Genomic DNA, 11,527 nt, shown 5'->3' on the forward strand with positions numbered 1-11,527 from the left:
CGGGGAAGGGGCGCGGGGAGGGGGGGAGGGGGGGCGGAGGGCTCGGGAGGTGGAAGACACCAGCTTCCAAAAACCCACCGGCCCGGGCGCACGCAGGGCGGCCCTCCCCTCCCCTGCCCTCCCCTCGCCCCGACAGCATCCACTCCAAAGACGCGCACCCCGCGCCGCTGGGCTGTGTGCAGGTGAAACCAATTTCGGTAAATTTCCCCACTCGGCTCTCGGCACAGATAACTCGAGCTCCAAACGCGCCCGTCCCCGGCATCTGGTTCCCATTCCCCCCACCCACCCCTTCCCCCTGCGCCCCCCCCCCCCCGCCACTTCCCACTCCTTAAAAATTCAGAAGAGCCTCGACGGAGGAGGAAAGCCCGCCCAGCACAGGGCGGAACGGGCGCCCGGACTCCCGGCTGCAGCCCCCGCCCCGCAACCCAGATGGAAGCGGTCGCTGCGCCCCCGCCTCCCGCCAAGAATCCGGCTCAGTCTACACCTCGGTCTTCCGGGCTCCCCCAAACCAGAAATCCACTCACTCAGACAAGGCTTTGATCTTCCAACTTTGCCAGGGAGCAGAGAAGCCTCACGACCCGTCGCCCCGCGCCCCCCGCCTCCTGGAGCCGCAAAGCCTACAAAACCGGATCAGAAACCGTCTCACGCTACCACTGCCTGTGCCAGGAATCCCAGACTCGGCTGACCTCAAGCCTCTTTTTCCCAAAAGCAAAAAGTCTTATCTAACCAGTAAACCAGCCGCTTTCCCCAGCAAGGGGAGGATCAAACTCGGGAGAGAGCAGGGGCGGGGGGCGCGACCCCGAACCGGGGGTGGGAACCCTGGGCTCCGGGTGGGCGCGCGTGGCCCCCGTGCGGGGCCTCAGGCCGCCGGTAGCGCCGCGTTCCCCGGGCGGAGGGGAGGTGGGGCGGCCCCGTTACCTGGAAGACCAAGGCGGCCCGAGGCCCGGCTCTCATCTCCGCCGAGCCCCCCCGGCCCGCCCCCCGGCCCCAATCCACCCCGACGCGTCCAGAGCCCCGGTGGGCGCTCGCAGCCCCCGAGCCCGGGACGGAGGCGCCCGCAGGAGAAGCGCGGAAGGCGGCAGCCGGTCCAGCAATGGCGACGCGCGGAGGCTCGGCCTCTCCGCACGAGGGGCCGGGGCGGCCGGGGGCGCGGGGCCGGGCGGCAGGAGAGACGCGGCGGACGCGGGCGCCCCGGGCTCGGGCCGCTCGGGCGCGCAGACTGAGCCTCGGCCGGCGCTCGGGGCCCCTCTGCGCGGACCGGGGCTGGGAGGGGAGGACGCGAGGGGAGGAGAGGAGGGGAGGAGAGAGAGGCGGGAGGGGGCGGGGGGAGGGGAGGGGAGGGGGCGGGGGGCGCCGCCACCCTTTCATCCCACCTCCCAAAGGCACTCCGGCGCACACTCGCACCCAGACTCCCATCCAGCACCGCCCCGGCGCGGCGCCCCCGGGGGAGGGGGATCTGCCCCCGCTCCGCCCCCGCCGCGGCCGCCACTCGCACAAGTCTCTCCGCCGGGCCCCCGCCACCCCGGCCGAGCCCCCCGGAGCGCCGGGCGCCGCGCCCGCCGCCCCTGTCCGCGCCCGCCCGGAGCGCGCCCCGAAATAGCCGGCCTGCCCACTTCAAAGGGCCGCCCGGCACATCAAAGCGCGCGGGCCGCCCGCCGCCTCGGCCTCGCACTCACCAGGGGTCCGCGCGCGCGCTCCGCGCCCAGACCTCGCGGGCGCCCCGGGCAGGGCCTCGGCCCCGGCCCCCGGATCGGCTTGCCGCCGCGGCCCCGGGCCCCCCCGGGCCGGTCCCGGCGTCGGGGAACATGGGGGAGTCGCGCGGCCGGGGAGGGAGTGCGGGGAACCCGGCGGCGAGGGAGGGGGCAGAGGCGCGCCCCGCCGCCCCTCTTTCTGCGGAAGATCCGAATGGGCCTCGCCCCCGCCGCGGCCGCCCTCGGCCCCTCCGGTCCCCGCCCGGCCCGGCTTTCGACACGGGCCCCGCTTCCAGCAGCCACTCCGGGCACCCAACGTCCTCCGGGCGCTTCCAACAAAAACTGCGCCGTGGATTTCACTGTGCACTTCAAAGGCGCGAGCCGGCGCACGGTCCTGAAAGGGAGGTACGCGCCCGCCGCGCTCCGGGCCGCCCCCGGTGCCCCCGCCGCCCCTCTCCGGGGCCGTCCGGCTCGCGGCCGCCCTCCCGGCCGCCTCTCGGCCGGGCCGGACCCTCTCCCGCGCCCTGCGCCCGCGACGCGGCAGGGCGCGACCTCGCCCCCGGCCCGGGGGGGGCCCCGGCTCGGAAGCGGCTCGGCCGGGGCCGCGCCTCCGCCCCCACCTTTTACAGCACAGCTTTCGCCGGGGGAGACGGGCGCCTCGGACGCCCGGCGGCCCGGCGATCCATGACTGCGAGGGGTTATTTTTATTTCCCGGCGCTCGGGTGGTTACCGAGTTGCCAGGACCTTATCAAAGCGCAGCCGGCTCCAGCCGACTCCCCCGGGCCGGGCCCGGGCCGCCAGTGATCCCGCCGCGCCAATCACTGCCGCGCTCGGCCGGCCCGCGCCTCCCGCCTTAAAGGGACAGCGCCCCGCGCCCGCCCCGGCCCGGCCCGGCCCGCCCCCGCCCCCCGCCAGGCCCCCGAGGCCACCCGGGGGGCTCCCGGCCCGAGTTCTGATTCCGCCTTTCAAGTGCTCTGGCCTTTTTGCTCTTGCTTCCTCTCCCGGCCTGCTCCGTCCTCCCCAGCTCGGGAAAGCAACAGTTTATTGTGGCATCCTGGCCATCGCAAGAACTGCAAGCAGACAGTTTTTTTTGTTTTGTTTTTTTCTATCATCGAACACTTTTCCACCTCTGTTCAAGTTTCCCTGGGAATTTGGGCTTGGAGGAGCTTGTCAAAGGAGTGGCTAGTCCCGGGATGGGATGGCCAAGTGTCACAGGAGGGACGCGGACCTGGACGCAGAAGGCATGGGCGTGCTTGTGCGCTCCTGCCTCCGAGTGTGAGTTAGTGTGAGTTAGGGTCAAGGGGCGTAGTTTGTGGAGGTGTGAAGATGGGGGTGTGACTCTGCCAGCAGAGGCCTGAGCGCTGGAGAGGGGCCCTGACACCTCGCTGGGAAGCAAGCCTCAATGTCCTGAAGGTTTAACCCCAAATTCCCAACCTGGCCATCAGGACTCTCCCAGCACGTACATCGACCATCTTTCTGTAGCAGCTGCATAGGCAACACTCTCTTGGAAGCATCCCCCCATCATCCCATATGTTACATATTAAACAGACATGGGATGTCTTCTTTCCCCATCGACTCTCAGTTTTAATGTATTGAAAACTCCTCACCCCACTGTCACCTTTGAATCCTTCCCAACATCCATCCAGTAACGTTTAGGAGGTACAACCTTCTCACTTAAAGTAATAAGAAAACATACCACAAACCCAGAACATTATTTACTTGTCTGTTGCTATAGAATGATCTCTCACATGATGAGCTAACAATTGATTTTTCCTGCTCTTAAAAAACATAAAGGTGGAGCCCAAATTTGTCCCAGAGGTGAGAGGAAGAGCTTGGCATCCTCAGAGCTGTGGCTTTCAACTCTCCTCACTTTTTCTTTGTTTACTTCCTTAGTGCACTGAATGGACGACAAACCCTTTTCGATGCAGAGGTGCCTCGAACCTTCATTAGGCCTTTAGGACTTTAAAACATGCAAGAAGTGTGTTTCTCTGTCTGTTTAGGTTTCCATAGGAAAAGAGGAAGAGGATGCACCACCCCGTGACCTGCTGGAACATGACAGGCAGCAGGGAAGATGCTCTCCCGGCTGTGACACGGGACCAGAGCTCTGGAAAGCCACGCTGCCAGACTTGTCAGCTCCTGGGCACCGTGGGGGGTGGGGGGGTGGCATCTCCCCCCCCAAGACCTGCCTCTCTGTGTCCATGCTCTGCTTCTTGGGCTCACCTTCCCAGGTGGCCAGGCTGGCATAAAGCCAGCGGTCCAGGCTGTGAAACACATGGCCACCTTGGGGCAAACCAGGAAGGCCAGTGAGCGGGTGTGGCCAGATGACTCAGCCCTGCCTCGGGACAGCTGCTGGGTGCAAGGAAACTGGAAGCCAGTCCACTTGAGGTCGGCTCCCTCCAACAGCCCGGCCTTCCAGAGAGCTGCACACCCACCCCCTTGGGTGACCCGGGAGAGCCAGGAGCAAAGCTGTCCCTGTGGTTCTCAGGAGTCTTTCAGCCACAGAGGGTGTGATCCTAGGGCCAAAAGTGTATGCAGAGGGGATGAATTGCCATAAAAGCGTCTGCAATGTAAACAACAACAGCATGTGAGTGTGTGCGCACCCGCGCACGCGCACACACGCACGCGCGCGCGCGCACGCACGCAATGTGAGGGCGGGGAGGTTGCAAACTCCTAACATCCAAAATCAAAATAAACAATGATCAGAAAGAGGAGGCTTTCAAAAGGAAGTGGAAAGCTGGTCTTCATGGGTGGTTTTCCTCCCCTCCACTGCCTCCCCCTCCCCCCCCCCGCCCAGCCCTAACCATCACAGGCTCGGCTTTAACCCAAGGGCTCCGTTTGTGCTCCCTCGTTAGTCCAGGGCTGTAGCGACAAGAAGGGCGGATGGAGATAGCGCCACAGGAGCAAGGCTGAGCTCAGTTTGGTCCCCTCAGTAATAACCCTTCGGAGAGCTTGGTTTCCAGAACAGGTGCTCGGTCACCTTGGGCCAGTGACTCCCCTCCCCCCAGTTTACCCCTCGCCTGTGTCCCCTGGTGGTACATTTCCCAGCCAGCAGTGGGGCTGCGCTGGGGACCCAGAAGCCGGGAGCCCTCGCAAGCCTCCAGGTCTCCGACTACTTGTTGATAACATTTCTGGAGGAGAATCCAAAGTCCTTTGCTGATACCCGGCCCCTTTCTCAAGATAGCACAGTTTTCCATTTTCCCCTTCTTCCTGGCAGCCGCCAGGTCACGTGACTTGTTGTAATCCTGCGCGGTTGCCTGGAAACTGGAAAGCAAGGTGATGGATTTCTGCACATGCTTGCTCCCCGCTCCTTTAAAGACAAACCCTACCGAGGATCAACAGCCCACTTGGCCTAAGTGCAGACAAGTTTAATAAAGCAGAGAGTAATTCTTTTCTGCAATTATGTACTGGGCTGAAATCCTAGAATCCCAGAAAACTCAGGGCTCCCTGAGAGGCATCTGGCCAGATCTCCAATCTTTAGTCAGCCTGACAAAAACCCCTCTGGAGGGGAAGTCACACCAGCTGCGACTTCAGAGGAGCTCGGACCCAGGACATGACTCTTTAAGACTCCATGCCTTTGTCTTTAATTTCTTTGGAAAAGTGGCACCTTAGACAATGTAGCTTTGTTTGGGGAGGGGGGGGTGTGGGGTGGAGAGACACTCCGGTAACCTTTCTAGAGACTGCAAGTCACCTAACCGCTCTGAGGCCCTGCCCCGCGTGTTTAACTGTGAAGTGCAGGGAACACCCCTCAACAGGCTGCCGTGAGGTGAACACCCAGCACCATGCTTAACACGTCGCAGGTGCTCAGAACATGGCAGCGATTTCTGTGCAGTCACCCATTTCCTCAATAGCCTGTCAGCTGTGCTGGGAAGAAACTCCCATCTCCGCAGCCAAGATGCCCTCCAGCTAGGAGCCACACCCTGGGCTGGAGGCCTGCAAGCTGAGCAGGGAGGTCCTGCAGAGGTGACACCCCCTACCCCCCCCACCCCGACTTCCCAGCGGAGAGGAGCAGGGCTGGGTGGCACAGGGGGCTGTGCTGTCTGCCGGCTCTCGAAGGCATCCTATCCAGTACTCCCCCAAAATATCAGCATCTTCTAGCCAGGGGAGCCCTTAAAATGTCATCTAACCCAGCCCATCATTTAAGAGATGAGGAAAATGAAGCAAAGAGGAGGTGAGGAGATTTTCCCAGCATTTCTTGGCCCATTTCCCAGCTGAGCTAGAACCTCCGAGGGTCCTGACTCCTACTCCATCCTCTTTGCCCCCACACTGTGGTGAGGAGACCCAAGGCAGGGCTGTCTAAGAGGGGGTCCTGAGCATCTTGAGTCTTTGGCTGCCATGGCAGCGCTGATCAATAGAAGTTAGCTAACACAACACTGTAAATCAACTATACTCCGATAAAATTTTAAAAAATAAATCACCAAGTTAAATGATAACAAAAAAAGGCGAAACAAGTCATCAGCCATCTTAATTATTACAATTATGAAGGTAGTCAAATATTCTCCAGTGAGTTAAATAAAGGAAGGTTGCTACTTTAAAGAAGAAGAAGAAGAATTTGGGATGCTTTCCTAAAAGCATCATCACAGGGCTTGAGCTGGAAATTCCGCAGAAGCGTATGTCATTCAGCTCCTACCAATGAACAGCCTCGACCCCCAGAAGTGGACTCCCTTCAGCCCGCTCCTGGGGGGGTTCCACCAAGTCTTTAATGGGGACAGATGTTTCCACGTGCATCTCAGTGGGGTTGGTGCACCTAAGGGAGAATTGGCTTCTACAGAGTCTGGGAGGAGGAAAAGAACAGGAAAAGACGGGTTCAGCTTCCTGCCACCCTCTCCCTACTTCCTCCCATTTGGAGGGGGGTGGGGGAGGAGTGGGAACGTCAAGGTGGAGATTTTGAAGCCACAATTGAAAAAGTGAGGTTTCCTTAGGAAATCCCATCCCTAGCAGCATTGGGGGGGGAAGCATATTTTTAATAAAAATGATCGTCTTCGGTCTGTTCGATTTAAAACACGGTTAAGCAAAACGATAACTTAAAACTTCCTAATCTGATGTACCCTCAAGTGCTTTTAATATTTATTATAAATGGAGCTACAAACTGCTGGCATCGTTGCTGCCCCGCCAGGAATCACTGTGAAGTTTGACTTCCAGGACGTGGTCTGCGCGCGGAACAAGGAGAGACCATCAATAGCCAAACAAATCCAGAAAGAGGTTCTGATTTTTGAACTTATCTTCTCCAAAGTGTCAAGCAGATGCGCACACACACAAAGGTTATTTTCAGAAAAGGAAGTAAAAGACAGATAGGAAAAAAAAAAAAAAGAAATCCCTGCAGTCGGCACTCCAACCGGCAACATGTGAAACTTTGCAAATAAATAGGTCTGTGTTCCTAAGCTCTCTCCATGGACATTGTTGTTTTCTGCTCCTGAGGTTTCGTCCTGCGCCTTTTAAACAACTTCTGGGAAGTGAAGCTGCGCCAGGCTGGAAATCGGCTCCTTTATTCGCTCACGTCAGTGTTTCTTGACTTGCTCTCAGCGTCTCTGCCAGCTACGGAGTGCCCCCCGCCCCCACCACCGGCGCAAGGGATGGGCCACGGGGGTCCAGGACGCTTGGCAGGGTCCCAGGCTGCCCCAGAACGCCTGGCGAGGGCCTGGACTTCGCGCCCTGCGGAATCTCCCCTCCGTCAGGTCTGCGCCGACCCTCTAGCGAGGGCCGCACCCCCTGCGCCCCTGGCATTAAAGCACTGGTAGTAGGAGGTGGCTGACAGACATCTCTCAAGAGGCGTCTACACTCGCGTCCACACCTCCTCCCCTCACGGTCTCCTCCACCCGCGAAGGCCACTGGCAGCCGGGCAAAAGGCGTCCCGCGTGAAGTCACAGGGGCCCATCTGGACCTGTGTGTATGGCTCGGCTTACCTGCAGCTCCCCTACTTCTCGAGTCCCTCTCGCTTCTCGGGCAGGACTTTCTACCAACGACCGACTCCCTCTCCTGCCTCTCTGGGTCCCGCCAGCTAAGGTGTTTTCTGGGCCAGCCTTCTGTCCCCATCCGCGGCTCCAAGCCCCGCTCTCCCGGGACCCGGACCTCCCAGCCCTCCGGCCCCGCCTCTTTCATGAGCCTCCTTCATCCTGCCCACCGTGGACTGCGGGCCACAGGCTCTCGAATCCAAGGCTCTGGAAAGCAGCGGAACTTCCTCTGTGCCTCGTGGAAGCCAGGCGTCCTCCGCCAGGCAGGGCCCCAGCATCCGGGCCGCCTCAGCGAGCAGCCCGGGCTGCGTCCAGACTCCTCCTCCCTCACGCACCCCCGTCCAGCGCCCGGCCCCGATCATTCGGCCTCCGAAAAATCGCCCGAAAGCACCACCCTCTCCCCATACGTGCAACCAGCACTTGGCTCTGACCCTTCTCCTCTCTCGTCAGGAAGAGCGCGAACGTTCTAGCCGTCCTCCCGGCCTGCAGTTTGCAGCCCCCGGTCCCAGGACCGCCTTACGTGATGCTACCGCAGGCAGCGCTCTGTGCTCCCAAGTGGAGCGCGGCCTTCCCGCCTTCAGAGCCTCTCCCGGCTGCACGTGGCCTTCAGGATGAGGCCCAGAGCTCTGAGCGTGGCGCTCGGGGGTCGGCCGGGCTGGCCTCCCGCTCAGTCTCCTGCTGCCCCCACGTCCACCAAGAGCACCCCGCACGGAGCGTCCGTTTTCCTTCCTCTGCGCCTTGACGCTCAAGAGTCCCCCGGCCGCCCGGCCACCCTCTTTGGCCTCTGCTCTCCTCGCCCGACTCCTCCTGCCCGGACCGGGAGCGTCCACTCCTGCTCCCACGGTACTCGGGCTGCACCTCTCGGCAGAACACGCTCAGGTTGTGTCCTGCTCTGGGTCCGCCGCTCAACCGTGAGCTCCAGGATGAAGGCGCCGTGTTTCATGATACTCGCACCCCAGCCCCTGGCACAAGGTCGGGGCTTCATAAGCGGTTGGACTGCACTGTGGACAGAGGCGACCTGTGAAAGAGCGAGCAACCGGTGAGACACGTGCGCAGAGGCCGAGCAGCGCGGATGCCAGCCTGGGCGCTGGAGCCGGGTCTCGGAAGCGCCCCCGTCAGAGTCAAGCCTTTAGTCGCCGCGTCGAGGACAGCCGTGGTGGGCAGCCTCTAAGGTGGCCCCCGATGACCCCTGCGTCCTGGCCTTCATGCCCCGTGTAATTCCTTCCCTCCGAGTCCTTCAAGGGGGACTTACTGACTCACTTCCTACAAATAGAATATGGCAGACGTGACAGGACGTCCCTACTGAGGTTAGGTTATGAAAAGACTCGGACTTCTCTCTCGGGTATTTTTTAGGATTATAAGGCAGCCCTGTGGAGTGGAGGCAGAGGCCCATGTGGAGAGAGGCGAGGCCTGCTACCTACCAACCCAGCGATCTTGGAAGAGGATTCCTGCCCAGCCAAGCCTGGGGGTGCCTGGGGGCCCAGTTGGTAGCTGGCCGCCCGTAACTCCAGGGGACACCTTGAGCCAGAGGCAGCCAGCCAAGCCACGCCCAGATTCTGGACCCACAGACTGAGAGATGCGTCCTCTGCAAAGGGGAAGGGCAAAAACAGACCCGCTGATAAGACTTTTGCCCTGTCAGTCAACATTGCTGATGCTAAGGACCAAGTTGCAATACACACAGGTGACAGGAATCTTCTTTGCGCCTCAGTACCTGACAGCACATTGACGGGGGGCCGTGACCAGCATGAATTGGCCATAATTATAACATGTTGGAAGTTCTTCAAAGGTCACTGGAAGTTTCTATAAGAAATATATCAAATTTCTCCAAGCAGTTTATGAAATGAACACCAAAATCGTTTTGAGATTTTAGTGGGTTATGGGATAGCAACCTTTGATCACACTCAGAAACATTTACTTTGCTGTCACATTTTCCCAAGAATGTTCTCCCCTAAATGGAGACACAGAACTTATTGGTCTAGAAGGTAAATATGAGCGTTACTGGTTAGTTATCACATTCGAATTTAGAAGAGGGAAATGAATCTTCCCTCTGGAGTGAGGGGAACCTCGAAGAGAGTTGCTCATGAGACCGTCTTTGGGATTAAAAACGGTGCCCAAAGGAGCAGGGACTTGGGGCTAATGCTCTGAATGATGACGGCCTTTACAGAGTAATTCTCAGAATTCCTGTCAATGAGCTTAGATGGGCGTGAGGGGCAATTCCTGAACGGCCTGGCCCAGAACTGCTTTGGAGAAGTCTTTTTTTGCTCTCTGATGATCATCTTAATGATGGGGTACCGTGAAGAGTAGGTCCCCTGAACAGACAAGGAGAAATTATCTGCATATTAGATATGGCTTCTTAGCAAAAACATTAGTGTCCCAAACATAAATTAAAATGTGTGAATTGAACTTCACTCCTGTTACTAATGTTCTCTTGATAATCACTCTCCCCCATGACTTGAGCACAGAACACGATACAGTAATGATTGAAACTGGGCAAGTCCGTCTTGATAATGTCGAGGAATCACCCCAACACTTAGAAAATGTTAGGGAAGAATTAAGTGGAATATTTGATCTTCTTGAAAAAAAAAAAATTCCGTTCTGCAAACAAGAAATACTCAGGCCAGGGGGAGGGAAACAGATATAATCAGCTACAAGGCTGGTCTCCGGTCCTCAGTCTTCTGTTGAAGTTGGTGGAGTCTTGCTCCCAGTCCTCCTTGTCTGAAGAGTTGGGCCAGAACTGAATTTGTTTTTTCAAGAAGACCAAAACTTTTCACGTGAATCCATTAACTCACAAATCAGAAAATGATCAAGACCTCTTTCAGAAGAGTCAATTTTTAAATGATCATTTGTAAGACCAAAATATAAATTAAAAGTTTCAAAAATCTAAAACAACAAGAAAGAAAACGATCAAGAGCTGGTGGCTTGATTTGGGGGCCAGAAAGTATGGTCACCAATAGGGAGTGAGTGAGGGGCTCCGTCCCCTCCCCCCATCTCTATTCCAAGCTCAGAGAAGACCTGAGGACCGTGGGCCAGGTGTTGGGGCAGGTGTGAGACGGCTGCCTGCTGAGTGGAGATGGGGGGGACGGGGGGAGGGGTGTCAGGGTCTTCCTGGTGGATGCTCGGCCCCGGGGGGCGGGGGCAGGGCGAGGGGTGGCCGCGAGGGCTTTGTCCCCTTGGGCTTTTCCTAGGCAGCCAGCGGCTTCGTGTAGGTCCGGCAGCTGCTTCACCCAAACTTGGCTTTTCTGCGACCGACCCGGCCCTCCCCAGCCCCCCACCCTGAGCTCCGACCTTTGCGGCCCCGACCTGGGCCGTGCCCCTCCCCCCCCACCCCACTCCAGCCCCAGGGCGTCCGGACTCTGGATTTCCCTGTGAAAAGGTGTCATCCTTAAACTCTACAAGACAATGGAGGTCCTGCGTGCCCTTGGGCTGCCCCAGGAGCCGGGCCTGCTCTCAGGATCCAGGACGGGAAGAGGAAGGCGGCCGTCCAGGCCTGGGCACCGAGGCCCCAGAGTGGAAGGGAGGCCGTGGTGCCCGCCCTGCCCTGAGCGGCCTGTCTGGGGGCGTTAGGGAGCGGGAGGGAGACTTCATTACCCAACAGCTGTGTCGATATTTTCTGTGCAGGCGCCGGGCAGGAGAAACCAGGGGCACAAGATGGGGCTCTGATCGCCTTGGGATGCAAAGCCGTGGTGGGGGGGGGGGGCGGGGGGCGAAGAACCCGGACCCCAGACTCTTCCCCGGAGTCGGTGAACTGCATGCAGCCCAGGGGTGGCTGGAACTGGGACAGCTGGAGCGGGACCCACACAGGCCCCAGGCAGGAGGATGCTGCCCTTTTCCGGAAACCCGTAGAAAGCAAGAGCAAGGTGGGCAGACTGGCCTCGTGGGCCCCGGGGA

General features: G+C 59.5%; 1 protein-coding gene across 1 annotated transcript in view; it reads right to left on the reverse strand.

The window, feature by feature from the left end:
* The window catches only part of LOC102990422 (axin-2), a 23,381-nt gene extending 22,780 nt beyond the window's left edge, over window positions 1-601 (reverse strand). Inside the window, exon 1 of the mRNA XM_028485006.2 lies at window positions 525-601. The gene's annotated coding sequence lies outside the window, so the exon portion shown is untranslated. The remainder of the gene's footprint in view (window positions 1-524) is intronic.
* Between the last annotated feature and the right edge of the window lie 10,926 nt (window positions 602-11,527).

The sequence above is a fragment of the Physeter macrocephalus genome, unplaced genomic scaffold (assembly GCF_002837175.3).
Source record: "Physeter macrocephalus isolate SW-GA unplaced genomic scaffold, ASM283717v5 random_328, whole genome shotgun sequence".
Lineage (NCBI taxonomy): Eukaryota > Metazoa > Chordata > Mammalia > Artiodactyla > Physeteridae > Physeter > Physeter macrocephalus.